Below are 22,973 nucleotides of genomic sequence, written 5' to 3'. Positions count from 1 at the left end.
TCAAAACATCTTCCTCTGTGTCCAACAGAAGAAAGAAACTCATAAAGGGTTGATACAATCAAATGAGTAAATGATGACAATTTTGGGTTGTGTTTATATCTGAACATTCATAAGGTGGTCTTTGACATGCACTGTTAACAATTTCCTGTAGAATCTACAGTAACTTACTGGCAGCAGCTCACCAGTAACTCACTGTAAATTAATGACAGTAAAAAATACTGTATTTGCATTTAAAGCACCATTTATCTTGCTTTTCAAGTATTTATTACAGTATTGTATCTATATCTTTACTGTAAAATATAAAGTAATTTTTACAATGCAACTTTAAAATACAGTAACATACTGCATAACTGTCCTACAGTAAAGTTCAGGTCATATTACAATTCATTTTGTCAGTAACTTACTGTAAATCGATTACAGCAAAATAGCTGTGTTTACCGCTCCATCACTTCCTTGGTATGTGTTTACAGTAGTGTATATCTTTACTGTAAAAAACAGTCATTTTCACAATTGCAACTTTAAAATACAGCAACACCGGATAACTGTCCTGCAGTAAAAATCAGTTCTCATTACAGTTAAATACTGTGTTACATAAATCATTAACAGTGTAATGAGTGTTTTTGTTTTTTTTTAACTCTTACTCTTTTGATTACTTTATACGTTAATTTAAATTATTCCATTGTGGGACAGATCTGTCTGTGATTTATTCATGTTTAGCACATGTTATAGTACTTAAATCAAGTCAAAGGAAACTCATTTAAATATATGGTGTGAAGAGCATCTCTGTGAGAGGAGAGTAATATATGCAGATGTATATGGCTCAAAGTGATTTAGACATTTTCACTTATTGTGATTTTTTTTAAATACTTTGATATTTTATAGATTTTTCAGATCTAGTTTCATTAGAGCGCTGTTATGTACTGTAGATGTGGTTTCCCAAATAACTAGAACTGCTTGAAAATAAAAAAGGACTAACACCTACTAAAAGCAAAATGAAAACACAAAGCCATATGTTGGGTTAAAATATATTTATGTTTATAAAAAATGATAACCAACATGATTTTATTATTCTTTTAACATCACTGTTTCCATCAGTTGAATTACTTTCTTAATTTATTTTCTTTACAATATTCCAACTGGATTCTACAGTGCAAATTTGTTGAAAACATGTAAGGAACATATTACAGCAGGATGTCAAAATGCTAATATTTTGAATGAATGAATGAATGAATGAATGAATGAATGAATGAATGAATGAATGAATGAATGAATGAATGAAACTGGATTCTACAGTGCAAATTTGTTGAAAACATGCAAGGAACATATTGCAGCAGGATGTCAATTTGCTAATATTTTGAATGAATGAATGAATGAATGAATGAATGAATGAATGAATGAATGAATAGTTCAACATAAAAACGTGAATTAAAATTTTAGAGCTTATTAATTATCAGCAATCTTAAAAATACTTAAACGTTCACAAATTTGTTGAAATGTGAACAACATATCACAGCAAGTTGTCAATTTGCTAATGATTTGAGTAAGTGAAAATAATCATAAATAATTAAATAAATAAATAATAAATAAATAATAAATAAATAAATAAAAATAAATAAATAAATAAATAAATAAATAAATAAATAAATAAATAAATAAATAAATAAATAAAGTTCAGATGCAAAAACATCTAAGTGCCATTTAGAATTTTCTTCTACAATATGCATTTTACTCTGCCTTATGTTTATGTTCAGTTAATTCATGTTAAAATAGCTGAAAATCATCTATTATTTGCCATAAAAAGGAAATTACTAAATAAAAACAGGAGTCTGAGAAAAATGCTAATTTTAGAAGAAAGTTCAGAGGACACTTTGTTTTTGCATCTGAACTCTTTAAATAGTTGAGCATTTAAAATTCAGTTGTCTGTTTCAACCTAAATCAGGGTAAAATATGGAAACTCAACTGTTGGTTTAAAAAAATAAATAAAATAAAAGTGTCAATTAAAATATTAGTGCTTAATTAAGTAAAACCTTAAAATATGTAAACCATTTACCAAAAAAAAAATTGTAAACAGTTCAGTACATGAAAAATACCATCTAAAGATCTATTTCACTTAAAAGAAGTTTTGTGGAATTACACCAAAAGGTTTAATTGATGTTAAAAGACTGTAGGTGACATAGATGCAGACAAGACTATTAAAGTTTTAATAACAATGTGTTAAAATATAGGCTGCCATTCAGCTCTATGAACTGATCTGCTAAAATGTCTTGAAAAAAAGCTCTCTGGGTAGCCTACAAATGAAGTTAAAAGTCACAAAGCTAAATCTACCACTGTTTCACTTCACACTTAGATTATACACAGTGTGATTTGACATTATCAGGTAGGAGATAAAAACGCATTAGTGTTGCGCTTCTTTCATTAAAACACTGGAGTGATGTAAGCCCGTCCCCCTTCAAGAGTAAACCCGATTATTTGCCCTGCGTAGAGAGAGAGAGAGGGAGAGAGAGAGAGAGAGAGAGAGAGAGAGAGAGAGAGAGAGAGAGAGAGAGACGCGGAGCTCAACATCATCAGTCGCAATAACGGCTTAATCATTCCTCACCGTGGACGACCGACACAACCTCAGCATCTGAAACGCTTTTTAGACCCGTAAAAAGAAACACGCGTTTTGAAAACGACACTTTTTGGTCGGTGTTGCTGGTGATGTTTGCTGGATTTTAAGAGTGGAGCGGTGAAGTCCACCCGGCGGCTCAACACCTTCCGTCACACCGCAGGACAAACTTCACCGGACACACTTCAGACGCGCCATGAAGTAAGTGACACTGATACCGGACACCGGCGCGTGCTTGTTCGGTCGTTGATACATTATTTTACATTGTTGTTAAGTAAACAGTTGAGTTAACATCTCCGTTATTTCGCGAGACCACAAGGGAGAGTTACAGTAGCTCCGTTAGGAAAGTTGACACGACAACACACGTTATTGCTGTGAGCACTGTCTGAAGAATCACTAAGGGTTATTTTTAAATAAAGCGCGTGCGTTTGTTTGGGTCTTTTAAAGTGCTTAATCAGCTCAGAGAATTAGTCAACACGCTTTACAGCGGTCGTTTATGAAAATTGCTGTTATTGTTCTTGTTCTTGCTAAAAGATGTGCGCGGTGATGTGTGGAGGTCCGAGGGTCACCAGACGAGAGACCGCAGGGTTGAATTAAGAGCCGTTCAAATATGATGAACTTTCCCTCGTGTCAATTCTGTTGTCTGTTTACATCCAGGTAGATCAGGCGCTACAGACTAAATTAGACCATTGTGAAACTTTGTGCTGATAAATCTCAACATAAAACTAAAGTCACTTTGGGAAATAAAATAATAAATAAAACAGTAATAACAATAATAATATAGATATAAAAAATAAATAAATAAATGAAATCACAGTAAGTACCAATTGTAAGTATAAGTCTAAATAAACTACCCTGTCTAACTTAAACTGAGATGCGAGCATAATTTCAGTTTTACGCGTAATAAAAATAGACCTTGTTTGTTGTTTTCTAAATAAAAAAGACATGAAAGTATATATAAAAAGTATATATATATATATATATATATATATATATATATATATATATAGAAGGGACAGTTAATAGGAACAGTCAAGTGTCTATCAGATATTTCAGAAAGTGCAAGTGCATTTCATTAAGGCACAAAAGTGTGAATTTGTCTGTAGATATATGCTTTTAAATATGTATATGATTTAAATCTGTGTGAAGAACACTTTTTATATCACTATTTCAAGAGCTACTGTAAGAAGCTGTTGGAATCTAATTACATTTTGAAATGACTAATTAAGATGCTGGTTGCAAAATTATGACTACCTGCATACTTTTACAAGTAAAGGTGAAGACAGATACGGCTGTAAATTAATCAATGTGATTGTTCAATTAACAAGAAAATTACTTTTTGGCACTTTTTATTCCTTAACAGATTTTTTGTGCATCCCTGAACTTAACCGTGAAAAAAAGATCTTTTTTTGGTAAAATATTTAAGAAGTTAGATTGTAAATTTTTATATATACTAAGTTTATTCAAAAATTAAAATAAAGTTCCAATTATCCACACAAGAAGGCATCACATATTGTATTTCTGTCACTTCTACCTCAAGTGCACTCTTTTTTAGACTATCCTGTCGGACAGGCAAACACAATCAATGAAGCTCCTATTTATGTGTGTATGCACGCATGTGTGAGTGTCTCACCTGTTGCTCTCCTGGGATTTAGTGTTTGCTTAATCTGCCCAAGAGGAAAATGAACACACTCGCATGTGGACTCGTATGATTACACTCAGAGGGTCCTCTCATAGCCGAGCACACATACGCACAGTAACACGCACACACAAACACGAGCGGTCCTCCTCAGACCTGTCGTCTCTAGGAAATCACCGGGGATTAGGCTTCTGTCGATTCACAAAACCAACAGTGACAACATGGCCTTACACTTCTCTCAAAGAGGGATCAGCTCTCCACGTGTCACTCTGATTGGCTGAGGTACTTGAGCCGATTGTTAGGGGCATCTTCAGGCACAGTTTGTGTGCCCCTCCGAAGCTCACATTCAAACTAGGCTGCATTGTCTTCAGCTTTGCCCTGGGAAAAAAAAGTGCAAGGAAAATTCAGTTGATCTGTGAATTAGACTTCTTTTTTCCCCTCACTTACAGAAAGCATGTGCAGTGTGATAAATGATGGTTCATCTTTAAACAAAGGGAATAATTATGCGAAAAATATTATAGTGTTTAATTCTAAGTAATAGTCTTTAATCTAATTTTATTTCTAAAAAGTCATTTAAAGTGTTAAACAAACATTTGCCACTGTCTACCAGCTCAGAGGCAAAGAAAAAGTCTTTGTTGTCATTGTAACTCTTCAGCAATAATACTAAAAAGTAATATCAGCCCATTTTATTACAGAGCAGTGTGTTAATTTAGAGTTTAATGAAGTCAAATATTTTCTCATTTCGTTTTTTTTTTCCCCCATACCCTCTCAGCTTCATTTACTAGGCTAAAAATTAGTTTAATAAAGCAAATAAAGCAGCTTCAGATAAGTCATTTTTACCCTCAAAGAGGTTATGATGTTTGGCGTTATACGAGCGCATACGAGTCTGTCCTGGTTTTTGAATAATGAATTTAACTTCGCTTCTGTCTCTATTTTGTAATTAGCAGTGACGCTTGGCAACTTTCTTTCTCGCTGTAAAGTGGAAGGTGGTGTGTGGAGTTGATTCACTAGAGTGCTGCTCAATCACAGAGGAATAGTCCTGCCTTTGATGTTTAATTATATTGTGAAAAGAATATTTCTGCATAAAATTGAATTTTTCAGCTCAGTATTCTCTGTTCTAAAGATCTGCTGTGGGCTTACGTGGTATGTACCGAACACACAGTAATTATTATGTATGCTGAAAAGTCTGTGTGTAAAGCTGGAAATAGTCCAGAGAGTTGTTGTCTGTGTGCATTTGCATGATACGAGGAAAGCTATATTTTATTGTATATTTGTTCGCAAGCAGATGATAGAAAGCTGTGAAGGATGGCAGAGGTGGCCATGAGGAGGCTGCGATGACAGACAGGTCAGAGAGTGTGTGTTTGCCGCTTGAATGTGCGCAACATATCACGCTGCGAACATAAAAGAGGTGCTGTTCCAGGAGAAATCAGATGGGTAAAGGTGACTCCTGCTTCATATAAACTCACTTTAGATTTTGGGTGGTCTAGCAGGGAGCTTCTGGCCTTTCCCCCTTTAAACATTTAAACACTTCCACTTTGGTCATTATCTTTGGGAAATAGAGCACATTTTAGGAAAGATAAGAAACCACAGAACAGTTAAAACAATTGGAAGAGGGTTCATCCCAACATGCAAGAGCCCTTTTGATGCATTTTTCATGCAATTTAGAATTTTTTATACACAGTGTGTTTTGTTAGATGTTGAATTTCTGTAAGATTTGGCGATTTGAATACTGGTTAAAACTTTTTGATTTAAAAACAAAGAAGTAACACTGAAATATGTTATACAGTGTAATAAATGCTGGGTTCACTAAATTTGTTCATGTTCTCCCAACTCAAATCACTTAAGTTAGTTTAATCGCTTTTAAAAACTGAAGTGGATTGAACAAAAACCAATTAAGTTGCCCCCGAAACCCCCCCCCCCCCCCACCCAACCCAAAACCCTAAGAGTTGTTTAATTTCAATTCTTTTTAAATAAGTAGTTTAAACATGCAGCAAAAATCCCTTTTTGAATGTATGTACCACACTTGCTGTATTCTAAATTTACCACATGGTATATACCACAGCTTCTAAAATGTAATAAGAGCAAATTTGCATAATTACAACATAAATAAATAAAAAAATAAACTAAAAAATATCCTAATTTGAAATACATGTTGGTAATTAATATTACACTGTGCACTGAAAAACATTAGCTGACTTTTGCTGCTTATTCAAACTACTTATTTAAAATGAGTTGAGATAACACAATTTTTAAGGTTTTTTGGTGGGACAATTTAACTGTTTTATAGTCAATCCACTTTAATTTGTAAAAAAAAAAATTGGTTTGCTTAATCGATTTGTGTTGGGACAATATGAAGAAATTATGTGGATCCCAGTATTTTTTTACAGTGTACTTAGATGCATGTTGAAATATGAACAGCTTAAAAGTTTTACTTGGAATCAACTAGATTTGATAGCTCTCAACTTTTCTTAATCTGTCCAGATCTCTGTTTGCCGACTCCGTGCTTAAACACTGGAGAAGAATATGAATTTCATGATAAAGCACACGGGCATAGTGTGTGCATCTCACTTCATGGCAGAAGGACCCATGGCACACTGGTGGATGTGGGCCAAAAAACAACGAAATTCTTTAAAATATAAAAAAATGGGAGACAAGTCGAGAGGGTAGGGGAGGGGAAAAATGCTGAAATATTTTCCAGCTAATGTAATTTATCTTTGTCAGTGGTGCAGCATAGCCCAGTCATTCTGTAAGGTTCTCCGGTGAGAGGGGGGACAGAGGGGCCTCTGTGCCCCAGCTTCACATAACATTCATAACCCCGACGTCTCTGTCGCCGGAGCTGCCCGTTGCACATTGCCGTGTGGCAAGGCATGTATTTTTAGCAATTTCTCCTCTCACAATGGACTCGAAGATCCTCTTGACACGTTCAAAGTGTCGCGCCGCTGTGATTTTTATCATGGTGTACTGTTTGGTGTCTTATTTTTTTAAGCTCATTCGGTAGCAAACGCAGGCCACTCTGTCTGACAACCGACAGATGTGATTTAAATGCGTTTGAACATAAAACGACGGGAGGAAATAAGAGTTTCTTTTCATTAGTGTGAGGTTGAGGTGTTTCATTCAGCCGAGCTTGCAAAGACAGCCTCTCAGGCGCTCGCAAGAGCAGCTCTCACGAGCGGTGTCCTGCCAAGCTACACACGTGTGTCTCTCTGCAGTCATCTGCGCCGTTCTCAACAGCGGCCTGTCAGCATCGGAGGCTGAAACTTTGGAAAAAGCGTGCTGCGCTGGACACTCGCGATTCGAGAAGAGAAAGAAAAAGAAAAGTTGTGAAAACAGAGGAGGAGATGTGTCTGTGAGCCTGGCACTGTGACACTTAATGCCTTTATGTTTGTGGTGGCGTTTGCACAGGGTCCTTCAGCAGGCTGTCAGCCACCTCCAAAACAACCAATCAGACCAACCACTTTCAGCCATTGGCTGTCTGCTCTGTCTTAAGCCAGTTGTATTTCACAACAATTGCCAAGTGCTATTAATTTTAGACTGCAAAGTAAAATGTATTTGAATTAATGTATATATATATTTATATATATATATATATATATATATATATATATATATATATATATATATATATATATATATATATATAAATTGTGTATGTGTGTGTATATATGTATGTATGTATATATATATACATATATATATATATATATATATATATATATATATATATATATATATATATATATATATATATATATATATATATATATATATATATATACATACATAAATATACATACATACATACATACATACATACATACATACATACATACAAAGAAAGAAAGAAAGAAAGAAAGAAAGAAAGAAAGAAAGAAAGAAAGAAAGAAAGAGAACATCTTCTAATAGATAGTAATAGAAGATATCCTCATATTAAGTTCTAAGTTAAGAACTAAGTTAAGTTCCCTCTTCTCCACAATATACTGTTTACTTTGATGTATGGCTTTTCTTCCAGTAGTTGCTCCAAAGTACAGCCAATGATGTCATTAATTTTATTACAGATCCTCCATCTGGAAAAGAAGAGAATGAAAGAGAGAGAGAGGGCGAGAAAAATAGTAAGAGAGAAAGAAGGAAAGGAAATGTGCGGCTCCAACTTGTATGCATAATTAATAAGAGCAGCACTTTATTTGAAACTTTAGGGTTTGCTGGCCAGTGCAGCACAGGACAGGCCGTGGACTGCTGTGTTTTCTATGGTGAATTGCAGAGGGGGCTCCTTTCACCTGCAGCTGCTCTCTTAAGGCCCCATTGGAAAAACAAATAACCTTGTGTGTGCGTGCCCGCGCTCAACCCTGACAATGGCGGGAGCTCCTGTGACAAGAGACCATGTGACGCAGGCGTGTCATTAAACTGCTCGCTGGCCCGTGGCCCACACTTCCTAAATGTTGCTGTCCCGCCAGAAATAGCTCAGCCATGAGATTGACTTTTTTTTTTTTTTGTTGGCCTGTGTTTGTCTGCTTGTGCGTACATATGTGTGCCAGGGACTACGATTGTGAGCCTGCAGTATTGTTCAGGTTAAAATTGGTCGCTGTCTTATTTTTGGATCACAGCGGCTCATGGGTTATAAATAGACAAGGAAAGGAAGGGAGATACCTGCCGAGACTCTGGCGAGAGCTCCGCTGTCCCCCCACCGCCCAACGTTCACAATGTATCCTGTCTATATTACACTCTCCCTTTGATATGTCTGGGTTTTAACAGGAACTTATTAAATGGAAAATAGTCATATGACCATACATTGCGACAGAGAAGGCAAATATGGCAAAGAGAAGGTAGTGTGTGGAGAGAAGAGAGAAAAAACTGTGCGTAGGCAAGGAGTGTAATCTAATAGGGCGATGTCCACATCATGGAATATTTTTAGAAGAGAAGTGCTAATTTTATTTCTTCATTACAAACTTGAGCTGTTTATGAACAATAAAGTATTTTCCCACCTCCAGTGAAAGTACCAAATGTAACGCTACTAAGTGACAATAGTTTTACTATAATAAAGGGTCCCACTTTATATTACGTGTCCTTAACTACTATGTACTTACAAAAAAATAAATAAATACAATCTACTTACTGTGTTTATAATGTATTTGAGAACACTTGTGGTGCTTTTGAGTTGGGATAGTGGTTGGGTTATGGACAGGTTTGGTGGTATGGGTAGGTTTAAGGGTGGGTTAAGGTGTAAGGGATGGTCAACAGTGTATTTACAAATGTAATTACAAAAGTTAATTACAGATGTAATTACATACATGTATTTATCATGCATAAGTACACAGTAAATACTTGTATTTACACAATAAGTACATTGTAACAAACTATTAATTTCTGTGTAAGTACATATTAGTTAAGGCCACTTAATATAAAGTGGGACCTAATAAAGATTTGTCAGGGAGCAAAAAAAGTTTTATACTAAATTAACTGCTTTTTTGAATTTTAATTTATGTAAAAGATTATTGAGATCACTCAATCGACCTGTCTGCATTATATTACACAAACAAAACCTATTTTAGGCCTGGATTAGGTATAAAAAGCTTTTTAAAAATAAGATGACATACATAAACAATGCTCAACATAAATGACATGTTTAACACTGATATTTTTCTTTCTCTGTGTGGGAAATGTACAAATTTTGAAGCCTATTTGCTGAAATGAATAGATTTCCCTTGTTTTAAAATGTCCAAATTACTGTTTAGAGCCAGTTCAACTTGTCTAGTTAGAAAAAACTACAATGAAGGTGGTTTATTCCACTGTGGCAACCCCTGATTAATAAAGGGACCAAGTCGAAATGAAATAGATGAATGTAGATGTATGAATAGATGTATGAACAATTAAATGCAACACAGCTAAGTGTAAGACACTCTTTTTTAATATTAATACCAATCTCAAACTTTTAAATGTAATGTATTTTTGATTAAAACAAACCTCAGTGTTAAGAGCCCTGCACTTAGCACATTACGACGTCCGCAGTCCTGTTGCTAACTGTTAAGATGTGAATTAATGATGTGGCATGATTGAATTTGACTCTGCAAACATTCTCGCAGGCTCGCCCCAGTTTCCCGCTGGTGTCTCTCTAGAGGGGTTGTGTATTGCACCTCTGGACTCTACGTTAGCACCTGTAGACCGCAGAGAGGCCTGAGAAGAGGCCTGACACCTCATACAGATTAGAACTCAGCTTTAGGTGCTGTTGAGAGTATTTTCCTTCCGTATAAATGACAAAAACTGATCTCTAAAATATGTTCGTAACCACTTAAACATATTTTTACAGCAGCTGCCTTTTTCAACAACAGTGAATTGCTCCCACTAGAGTACGGGACATAATGGATATAATTTCATTATACTGACATGGTTGCTTTTATCCTCAGGTTATTGTTTCCTGGGTCAGATTAAAAGCACTGTGCTCTGCAGGCCTGTTAACGTAGGAGGTGTAATCTTATTAGATTCATCATCATCTTTCGTGAGAAAGAGGAACTGCTCTTGTCAAGCTTCAGTGCGCAGGTGAAGAAACCTCATGTTAATAAAGCGGCAGTTAGGCTCTTTCCCTCTCTCCCCGAACAGGCATGTGCCGTTATATTAATGTGTTTATGACAGTTTAATTGGATAAGCAGGCTGCTCGTAAAAAGTCTACAACTGTTTTCAGCAAGGAGAGCTCAGACCTTCTTTTTTCCATGTTTTTTGAAATGCTGCTAGGCAGCCCATCGATGACCCACTTCTGAGATGGTCGAGAAAACATGGAAAAGCCAAGCACAATTCATAGAAAGGACCCCAAAAGAATAGCTAATTTTGTTGGAAAGTCAATTTGAAACCGTTTTCACTTTCTCATCCCAAACACAGCCCACTTTATTATTATTTTTTCTTTTCTCCAAGCTTCCCTCCAGCAGAATCGGAAAAGAGAGGGACTGGGAACGCTGGTGTGGATTAGCTTCCGATGCTTGGCTAGCCCCCTCGGTTAATTACATGTGTAATGAGTTGTTTATTTGGGATAATGCGCAGCAGGAACGTCTGCCTAATGCCGGAGCTGGGAGCAGACCCAGGGAGAGTCAAGGATAGGATAGCAGGATGGTGAAAAGAGGAGACTGGAGAAAGACAGTCCCCAATGCCGGCGCCAGATCGAGGAAAGGGAGGCTGGACGGAGGAGGGGTGGGCATTCTCATCCCATCTCAGGGTCAAACAGCCATAGGACTTTTCTCAGGGGTGGGGGGAAAAGAAATCTGCGAAAAAACATACAAGATGGAAAAAGAAAAACAACGTACGAGGACCGATGTGTGCCCAGCAGTGCAGAAGGGAGTGGAAAAGTCTATGGGTGCAAACGCGAAAGAGGGAGGGAGAGACGAGTTGTGCTATCATAAGCCGAGGGGGACAGCTGGGGTTATGTGAACGCTGCAGCTGGATCGGGAGCCGAGGGAGATCGCTGGGCCGATCCCTGTGCTGCCGAGTGGCTGGAGCCTTGAGAAAAAGCTTCCCTCCCTTCACAACCTTCTGCAGGCTGCACTTTCCCAAACCCCCCTCCTTAAAACAAGATGGTGTAGATAAGCCTCTGGAAAACACACACACACACAGACCTGATTTATACAACACCGGCTGTAAGCACTTGCTTTCCCTTGTTTTCTTTTCCGCTCTTATCAAGTCGAATCAAGAAGCGGTCATTATTTAGCTCGAGTGAGTGATTACCATCAGAATAACAGCAATTAGAAGGGTGATTATTTTTTATATAAATGCCTGAAAATACAACACGAGATATGTATCTCGCAATTTTTTATTCTTGAGCAGAGATTTTTTCACATTTGACTACCATTTTTTTATTGAGATTACTGCAAAGTATGAAGCAGAAAAGTGAAGCTGTTTAATCCAGCGTGCGGCATCGGAAAACTTTCGCTGTCACTGTTTTCTGATCACATGTACAAAAAAAACAGGCCCGTCACAGCTGCAAGACACAAGAAACGCACGGCAAAGGAAGCTATGCAAATGCGCGCAACCCTGACATCTTACTGAACAACAAGGTAAAGCCTGAGAAAATAAATAAATATAGAAACAACTAGTGAAATACACGCGCACACATCACACGCTACACATGGATACTCCTGTGTGGAGAATTTGAAAGAAAAAAAGGTACAAGTTGTGGAACATTTTGTTGTGCACTCAGGGGAGAGACTGAGATTAATTGCAGTGATGCATGGCAGGACATCTTGAATGTCACTATGAGGTTGAAACATGGAAAAAATTGAAATAATTACCCTTAAAAGGAGACTTAGCGCATATATATATATATATATATATATATATATATATATATATATATATATATATATATATATATATATATAGACATAAAAGACTAAAATAAAAATCTTACTATACTAAAAATAGCTGACATGACAAAGTGGGAGGAGTTTGACAAGAAGGATCACCTCTGTGTAGTCCAGAATATGACGTCCATCCAGTAAGCATGTATATCTGCATAAGAGCTGTAAAAGTCATGAAAATCTAATATTTACTCTCTCTTTTTCTTCCGTTCTTTCTTCCTCCTCAAGGGTTAACCAGCAGCACTTTATCTGATCACACTAGCTCGGCGCACTAAACCTCCCGTCCATGTTTGAGGTTTTTCTTTGAAAGTCTGGGCCGTTTTGATTCACCGCAGCTGCGCTGACTCTTTAATCAAATGCTATCTTTTTCACTGCTTTGCCCCGTCTACCCTTCCCTCTCTCCTTCCCCTCCCCTCCCTCGTCCCTTAACGCATCTTAATTGGTTGCTTTCTGTGACAAATTACGAGCGCGTGCTTTGATGAGGTCGGGCCGAGCCGGTCGCGGAGTAACTTGTGCCAGCCCCTGGTGGTTCCTCTTACCACTACAAACGGGGGGTGGGGGGTGTGCATCGGCATGCTGAGACCGTAATGAGAGAGCGGCCCAGGGCTGACTGGTCCCTCTGCAACAAGCTGTGAAGACACCAGAGGGGGGGTTGCAGGTATCGTACCAGAAGAAATCACACACACATTTTTTTCTTTGTGTGTGTGTGTGTGTGAGTTCCAGGATAAATTATATAATACTAATGCAATAAATATTTTAATGTACTTCAATTTAGGTAAGGTTGATTTATTTATTTCTTAATGACGTTCAAAGAAACCTATTGTCAAATGTGAACTTAGGAATCATAATCAGAAATTACACATGATAATCAACATGAACAAAATTGATATTGTGGGCACTTCAAAATACTATATATATATATATATATATATATATATATATATATAGGAAATAGACCCTATCATGCGGTCGACACAATACAGCAATTTAACCCAGGCAACCTAACCAAAAAACAAGTCAGCTCAGCTGCAGGAAAGTTTGAAGAGGAGAGAAAGTATGCCCCGTGACAGCGTGAAGGCTAAGGACATAACAACCAAGATAGAACATATGATCGCAATGAGTGACCTGCCATTCACTTTTATATAGAACCCCGAATTTCTTATGCTTGTGGAGCACATAGAACCTGGATTTGAAACTTTTAAATGTATTATAGAAGTATCGGATTCGGTTTCGATATCGGTAGATACTCAAAATCAAACGACTTGGACTAATAATATTGGCAAATAAACCTAATCGGGACATCCCTATATAGTTAGATGGTGTAATTGCAGTGGTTGTTCATATGTATATATATATATATATATATATATATATATATATATATATATATATATATATATATATATATATATATATATATATATATATATATATATATATATATATATATATATATTCTGTGACTATTTATTGGCCTTTTGTTCATTAACTCTGCACAGTAAATTTCCAATTGTTAACAACAATTTATTTAACTGAAGTCACTTTAATGACAACTACAAATTCATTTATTATTCTTAGGTAAAGGTAAGTTTCATAATTCATCAAAATCCACTGTCGTAATCATTTTATTAAATGTTAATAACAAAAAATAATATATATATATATATATATATATATATATATATATATATATATATATATATATATATATATATATATATATTTAAATCGGCTTTAACATATAAACACTGTATAATATGGTTATTTATCACATTAACAATGATTTATTAATGATAAGTATAGTAAAGTGTTATCTGTTGTACTTTATTATACTTTTAAAGTTTAATTTGTTCACTTTGAACATGTATATACAATGAACTAAAGTATATATACAATGCTAGAAACAATTTTTTTGTTTGTTATACCTGTTGAAGTAGCCTATTTTGGAGCTTAGGTCAGTATTATGATAATAACTTTTACCATGATAAAAGAAAAACATTAGTAATTAATTGCAACAAAGAAAAATTGAGGCAGAATCATTTTTATATCAAATTAATATTTAAAAAGTTCTCTTGTTTAGATTTGATAAATGGTGACATTGCTAGAAATTTTGTTATACACCTTTGCACAGTAAAACACTCTGTGAAATGTCAGATTAATTTCCTTTGATCATACATTTCTAAAGCCATATACATTCATATAGGTGTGCTATCATGTTAAGTCCTCTCACAAGCTGTTTTTGAGCATCCCACCATGAGCATTGCATTTTTTTAGATGACATGTCAAGTTAAAAATAGCGTTGCTTTTAAAAAAATGTATCTCCAAATCCCAGTGTGTGCCAAACTGATTTTGAACACGTCTTATGTAAGGGCCCCCTATCAAACGTGTCTGAGGGATATTCAGAGCACCCAAAACCTGCAGAATTTTACAAGCCTTTTTCAGCTGACTTGTCAGTCATGCAGCTATCCAACTAGTCTATTCCACTTCACTAGTCCTGCATAAAAGGAAGTGAGGCCAAGAAATAGGAGTGAGTCAAGAAGAAGCGGTTAAAGAGGAGGAAAGAGAGATAGGCGTCACCCAGTCATTTTGGCACTCATGTTTAGACAAACGCTAACTGCAACAATCACCGTTAAATGATCCGCAATGTCAACAGAGCAGCAATGCTTCCTACAATCAAGTGGATCTGTGTGTTCTGGATCTGAATTGTATCATCACTTCGGAAAACCAAAGTGGGGGAGGGAGGGTGGCCAATAATGGCATAACATTTTGCAGCAGGAGATTTGAGATAGTGTCTGGGCACACGTAATCTTCTTCTCCTCTTCCGTGCTCTCTTCCTCCCGATCTGGGTTACTCGGTTTCCTCGCAGAGCTTTGGGACCAATGAGAGAGAGAAATGTGTGGGGGGAATGGGATAAAAAAAAAGTCAGGTCAACGTTTTGAAGGACATCCTTGCTGAATGGGTTTCAACTTCAAATTATGTTCTTCCTGACAGAGCTAAATGTGTTTTGTGATCAGTTTAGAGGTCAACTAAAAAAGGGGGTCCAAAATGGCTTACGTGATGTTAGGGCAGAAATCGATTCATTACTCTGATCACAGTGAATTCACACAGTCATTTGGTCGTATTGCTTTGTCAGATTGAAACCGTTACTCTGCCGTTCTCATGTATTTTGCTTAGAGAGCAGGTCACAAATCAGTCAGAAGCATGTATTTGCATTGCTGAGTTTCCAATGCTTATATTTCCTACATGTTGCAGGAGGGTATATTTCTGCTAGACCTTTGAAACTGGTGACATATTTGATTATCATTGCAATATCAGCCTAACCTTTAACCTACGATGCTTGCTTTTGAGTACAGTAAATGTGAAAGAGACATCTGGTCATCGACTCTTTCACCATAATTACTGAAAACTCTTTTCATGCAATCACTGGCGATTGATCAGAGAGGAAAGGTTGCTCAACTTCCTTTTTCCACCTTATCCCCTTTCTTCCCTTTATAAAACCCGAACAAGAAGGAACTAAAAAAAATCCCACTGCAGTGAGATCCCACCAAAAAATCTGAAGAAAAGAAAGAGAGTAAGAGAGAGAGAGAGAGAGAAAGATGATAAAGTGGCAAAGGAAGTATCTTGGCCCTCGCTCTTGCCTGGTGAGCCACGTTAGCCTCTGGGCTTAATTGAAGCCAGGAGGGAGCGTTTAATAATTGCTGTCAGAAGATCAAATTTAATTCTCTTTTCACAGGACCGCTGTAGGGTAGAGTGAAACAAATTGTCATCGGAGATTTCCAAATGAACAAAGCTTTTAATTAGTCTGATTAGAATGCCGTGGTACAGAGGGAGAAGAGGGGATAAAAAATGTGCGATGAAATAATCAGAGGATCATTCAAGCGTGCTGTCTGGTGTTGCAAGGAGGTCACATGATTTTGTCTTGCCCCCTAACTATTGCCCCCAACAACACGACAAACATCTCAAGACATTTTCATTCTCCAATTTTTATTTTTTTTTTGAGTGAAGATGTCAGGCCTGTGAAAAGATAAACACTGTAAAAAATGCTTGGTTCCAAACAATTCCTTCATGTTGTCCCAACCAGTGTTGGGTGTAACGCACTACAAGTTATGCAGATTATGTAATGATATTACAGTATATAAGTAACAAGTAAAGTAATGCATTAATTTTCAAAAATAAGTCATAATATTTTATAAATAACTAAATTGCTGAATTAAAATGAAAGAAGTTACAATGAATCACGTAGTCAATGAGAGAATGTGTTCAGTTTTGAACGCATTGAGGGGGATTGTCTCAATAGACAAGGATTTTACTTAAACAGTATAAAAGTAGCAAACACATTGCTTTAAACTTTCAAAAATCTGTATACGGCATGTATAGCTATGTGGTCAAGAAGTTCTCAGATATTATGGTAAAATATAATTTTTTTATGTGCTTTTCTATTAAAATTTCTGAAAATATTCTGAAAAAGATCAAGCCCAGCCTGGTAAGAAAAAGTAACGCAAAAGTAACTCAAAAGTAACATACCGTATTACGTACCATAAAAAGTAACTAAGTAACTCGAATAGTTAGTTTTTGGGGGTAACTCAATATTGTACTAACTTTTAAAAGTAATTTTCACCGACACTTAGGCCTGTGCGAATAATTGAAATCGAATCGCAATCGCAATTTGAAATGTTGTGATTAACTAATCTTAAGGGGCTGCGATATGAAATATATTTGTATTATTTAATTTCCCCTACCCAGAGCAAATGCGTGCTGTCTTTGTGTGATAGTCTTACTAGCAATTGATTGAGGACAATTGAGTAATAAGTGTCTAGCTAAAAATGTCAACTGAAAGTATTGCCTGTGACACTCAATCTAGTAGCAAGCAACAGCAAAGTACAATTTCAGAGTTGTTTCAGCCGAGTTAGTTTGCTAAGTGTTCTGTATTTTTATAATTATTTTTATTTTTTTTGTTTTTATAATAAGCTACACTATCTCCCTAATTTAAGTTCAACTTGTTTACATTACACAAGGTCATTTTATTAGTGTTTACTGTTTTCTATAGGGAAAAAAAATCATTTCTGAATATTTAATGCAAGTTTAAGTAAGTTAATATATTTTCAGTTCCTAAAAAGCACTGCAATTTTAACAGTAAGAAGCTACAATACAGAATATTGAGCTTAAGACTGACTATAAAATGAAATCGCAAATCAAATCGAAATTGTAATATCTGTGAAAGAAATTACAATTAGATATTTTCCCCAAACAACTCTACTGGCACTGCTCCCAACCCAAATTGATTGAATTAAATTCATATTTTTTACAAGTGGATTGAATATAATTATAATTAAGTTGTTTCAAAAAAGCTTAAGAATTGTGTTGTTTCTAGTAGTTTGAACAAACAGCAAAAGTTATTTTTGAGGGAAGTTTTTAAATATTTTCTCTTTTAATTTTTAATGGACTTTTAAGGACTCATAGTCATAAGTCACAGTAGATAAGTCATGATTGTTATGTGTGTGGGTTAGAGTTGCTAATATGATGAACTAAGCAAACCTTCACAGACTTAAAAGTGATTTTAGTTTAAGCTGTGCCAAGCTACTAGTTGTCTGTTATGTGATACAATTTGAAGGCCATTTCGTTTCTCAGAATACAAAAAATAATGTTTTTAAATTAATCTAAAAGTCAAGAGAAGAAATACATCATTTGTAAATGTATCATTTGTAACTCACGAAAGACGCCATGTTTAATGTTTACTTTATTTAGTCTGTTATTGTGTTCACACAGATGCATTCAAGATTCAAATGTGCTTGATTTCAGTTATTCAGTCTTACAAACATTACTGAATAAATAGTTATTTAACTTAAGAGATTAAGAGAACAGTTTGAAATCTCAAATACTGTTTCTCTTTCATTTTTATTTTTTTTATTTTTTTGTAGTTGCTTTAACAGTTCGTAGTTGGGCACTGTTTCTGTTCTCCTTTCTTTGTTTAACTCTGTTCCACTCTACTAAGAACTCACCCAGAAGTCTAAAAGATTCTTTGAGGTAATGTTTTTGACATACTCACTGACAAAACCACCCATAGCAACCTACACAATCTCCATTTCGAGCCTACCACAGAGGCCATCGCTCTGTTCATGAGAAGACCAAACCAGTGTTGGGGCTTTTATTTTTGCCTTGCCCCTTTACTAACAACTGGTGGACCAGAACAGGACAGTGATCAGTCATTAAGCCATTCACTCGGTTTGTCTGTCAGCTAAGCAGCTGGCTTTAGTGCGCCTCTTTCAGTTAGAGTTGACACATGCTTTCCTTGGGCCAACAACCAATTGCTAATTGAAAGACAGCTCTCAGCTTCACCGGTTCAGGCTATAGTGGGCCACACTTTCCCTGTTTGCTGACTTTGTGAAGGATGCAACTTCTGTTAACACCCTTTCATTCTATTTTCCACTGTTGCGCTTGGTCGCGTGCTGCCATGTGAAAAAGCAATGAGTACATGTCGATCTAAATATCCATGCTTCACTCTTACACAAGTTAAAAACAGTACAAAAGACTTGTTGGAAGCAAAGGTGTACTTTTCATGACACAAAAGGTAAATATATTGAAGATGACATATTATAATCGAGATTCCCAAGTGTAAAACCAGTGGTATCAATGGGAAAATCATGGGTAAAAACTTTACCAATAGCTGATTTTAGATTAATTAATTATTTATTCCAGTTTAGATTGATGTAATCTATTGTTTCAAGTTAACCAAGAATTTTTTTCTTCTTTTCTTGAATTGTTCTTGTTTATTATAAAAAAAAAAAAATTGGTCACACTTTAATTGTTCGTTTGTTCAATTTAAGTTACACTGCATCCACATGTCAACTAATTCTCATTAGATTATAAGTAGACTATTAGGTTGTGAATAGGGTTGGGGTTGGGGTTAGGGTTAGTGTAGGTTGCCATGTTCTTGCAAGGTTTCTTATAGTCAGTTAAATGTCTGTTGAAGGAGCAGTGTCAACAAATATTAAGCAGACAGTCTACTAATACTCAAATGGACCATCGAAATAAAGTGTTCCCAAAAAAGTTGACACTCTGTATGTGCATCAGTATGTGTAGCTGGATTTCTATTGTGTTAAAATTGTCTCTAGCCACACAAAATAAAAAATAAAAAAATAAAAAACATGGGGAGTTGTTTGAATTTGGTTAATTATTTTAATCAAAGGTCAGAGTTTAATTCCAACAAGGCAGATGCATGACAGATTTATACGTACAGAAGGTGTTTAAATTAATATAAAGTTATTTAATTCTGCTTACCCAGTAAATTTTCATATGCGAATTTGGTTACAGCTGAAGTCTTTGTCTGAGATTTGCTGCTAATAACTAGGGCCACAAGGAATGTGCATGTGCAGAAATCCCAAGATTTCCATGGATTTTCCCCATCGAAACTATTTATTTACTTGTGTATGTGTGTGTAAATTCAGCTTTTAAATTATTTTTAGAAATATTATTAACTAATATGAAAATGTTCATATGATTTATTTACAGTATAGTTAAGTCAAAATTACTGTAAATAAGTAGACTTGCTTTGTTTACCAAATAAGTTGATCTATTTGGATTTGTATTCTAAAAACATTAAATAAAAGTTTAAAAAGTATAACTTTTTCATATATTAAGTTTTTAGTTATGATACTCCCAAAACCATAAATCCTCAGATATTTTACAAAGATCTCAGCAGAAAAAGCAAAAAAATGTCTGCAGATTCGGTTTGGCCCTTCTAATGACTGATAAACTGCTCAGCAAATAACTTTTAGTCGTAGAAAATGTGCTGTGAACTCACAAGAGCATATCGTATGTTTTTTTTTTTTCTTACATGATCCTGTGCCAAGAATTTGAGCTGTTTTGACAAAGAGAGGTGAACTTTTGGGAAGTTGGAGGGGCCAGCGTGTTATTTTAAGGTACATGTAGAACTATTTAAGTAATTAGCTGTTGATTCCTGTAGAGACAGAAGGAAGGTATTGCAGCAGAGTCCTGAAAGAGCGCCCTGTATCACATAAATAAATCCCTCCACCCAATGCCCTAATCTAGCAAACCACCTGAAAAGAGCCATTCACTAATCACTGCAAAAACAGAAAAGCAGTCCATCTATAATTTCACACGTTCTCTAATAAATTCTCACATTATAAAAACGTCTCCCCTCGTCTCTGCTCTTTTTTTACTCTGGGTTGAAAAGAGTTTATGAGGTAACAAATGACTTGGAAAATAAGACGGGCTGTGAAATCAGTTGTACTATCACAAAATGAGATTGCTTTATGTAATGAAATCTAATGACGGATTTTTTTTTTTTTCACCAATCAAATCTGCTGTCAGTAAGCCTTTACAGTCATTACAGTTTTGACCATCACTGAGTGCTTCAAAACCTTTTTTCTGTCAGGAAAAAAAAGGTTTTGCATCAGTGGAGAGCATTTGTTTACAGTCAGCTGTGGCTCAAGCCCTCAACTCCTTTTCTCTCTATTATTCTCTTCTTTCTGGCCTGGAGAAGGAAGCGCAGGAGTTTTGGTTCCCATTTTGTGTAAACTGGAACAGTTTAGGAAAGGAAGCACCTTTACACCTTTGATTGTCTGTGGCTGCTGATGTCACATCCTTCCACCATTCTGTGTGTGTGCCTGTATGTTTCCTGTCTCTATCCAGTCATACGGTGGGGGTCTTGGGGTATGAATGGCCATGAGGTACCCAGATAGACACAGATTTGTTCTTATAGCATTGAGACTAGGGCTGTGTGATTAATCAAAATCGAATCGCAATTTGAAATGTTGCGATTAGTTAATCGCAAGAGGCTGTAATACAACGAGTAAATGTACTATTTATTTTCCCCCACACAGAGCAAATGTGTAACGGTCGGCTGTGTGTGACAGTCTTACTAACCAATTGAGTGAGCACACCCTCATTCTGCCCAATCAGAATTGCGCAACTGAACTATGTCCACAAACAGGAAAGCGCTGACAAGTGGAGTTATGGCGTCTGGTGTTTCAGAAGCATCAATAGACGAATTAATATCAAAGAAAAACAGAAATTGTAAAATGGGAATATCTTGTTTCAAAGTCACAGACACAAAACAAAAACAGGTCATTTTTAGGAGATGTCGCTGAATTGTTGCCACAGCTTACAGATTATTGAGCTGAAGCTTTACTACAAAATTAAATCGCAAATCAAATAGCAATATCTGTCAAAAGGTTTGATATTTTCCTCAAATTGCACAGTCCTAATTGAGACTTTCTGTTTAACAGTATGCAAAACAGTCTTTTTGATTTTTTTTTTTTCGTTTTTTTAAGCACTTTTTCCACTGAAGGTTTATATATCAGTATAGACTATAAAAAATGACTGTTAAAAATGCTTTGTATCAAATAAAATGCCTTTTTTTACTCCTGGTTCTCAGGAAAGGTCATATTTGAAAGGTTTTATGGAAATTGTGTGTTCCATACTTTGTATCATACTCCTACTTTGTTATTGGAGAAACTAAACAAGACACAGGTGAGCTTAATCATACATTAATAAGTAACCAAAGAAACAAACAAAAAAAATAAAATAAATAAACACAGTAACTTTTTTTAACCAGATGAGCAATACATGATATAAAGAATACAGGGTTGTACACACAGTTATGCCAACTTAGACCATTTTCATACTGTAAACCCCAAAAAGAAAAAAATAACTCAAACCATTTGAGGAAACTGATTGCAACAAACCATTTAAGTTCAAAAATGAATCCAAACGAGTACTGTGAACTTAATTCAGTTGAGTAAAAGAAGCAATCTGAGCACAGTAAAACCCAATAAATGAAGATAACTCAAACCAACTGAGTACTGTAAAACCCTAGTTAAGACAAGTCAAAGAACAACTTTACAGGAAACCGATTTGCTAACCATTTGATTTAAAAACTTTTTTATATGAGTGCTGTGAACTTGCTTTAAGTTAGGTTAAGCAATGAGGTATTTAATTATCTCATCACCTTCAATACTAAGTCCAAAACTCTTTTCAAATGAGTAGAATAAAACTTTCAGTTAATTTTGAATTAATTACCTTTATTTCATTTGATAAAGTTGACTGTTGGGTAAAATCTTACACTGTATTGGTAAATTCTATAAATAAGAAAATATTACTGGTTGTTGTTGCTCCCAAAAAATCTGTCCCTTTTTAAGCTCACTTTTATTTATTTATATTTTAAAATCATCATGCACATGATGACAAAAAATGTGTATTAGACTGTGTGCCAATTTTTATCAACCCCCTTATTATGACCTCACTACCAATGTTCTTCCCACACTGATCCTGATCTCAGGTTCAGGTCACCCATCCTGTGTCTTTTCCACCACTAAGATTTATGGGCACTCATCAGCTTTGTCCTGCAGGCAGACGCTGCCACACTTAAGAA

At 35.6% G+C, this 22,973-nt stretch overlaps 1 protein-coding gene across 20 annotated transcripts in view; it reads left to right on the top strand.

Annotated features, from left to right (window-relative positions):
• mef2cb (myocyte enhancer factor 2cb) overlaps positions 1 to 22,973 on the top strand; it is a 127,346-nt gene that overhangs the window by 19,645 nt on the left and 84,728 nt on the right. For 11 of the 20 annotated variants that reach the window (XM_009301765.5, XM_009301763.5, XM_068221325.2 and 8 more), the window contains exon 1: positions 2,567 to 2,806. The exons of the other annotated variants lie outside the window; for them this stretch is intronic. The gene's annotated coding sequence lies outside the window, so the exon portion shown is untranslated. Of the gene's footprint in view, positions 1 to 2,566; positions 2,807 to 22,973 lie in introns of those variants that run through there. 20 annotated transcript variants of the gene reach the window in all.

This window comes from Danio rerio, chromosome 5 (genome assembly GCF_049306965.1).
Source record: "Danio rerio strain Tuebingen ecotype United States chromosome 5, GRCz12tu, whole genome shotgun sequence".
Taxonomy (NCBI): Eukaryota; Metazoa; Chordata; class Actinopteri; order Cypriniformes; family Danionidae; genus Danio; species Danio rerio.
The sequence above is the reverse complement of the archived record's forward strand: the minus strand, read 5'-3'. Positions and strand labels throughout refer to the sequence as shown.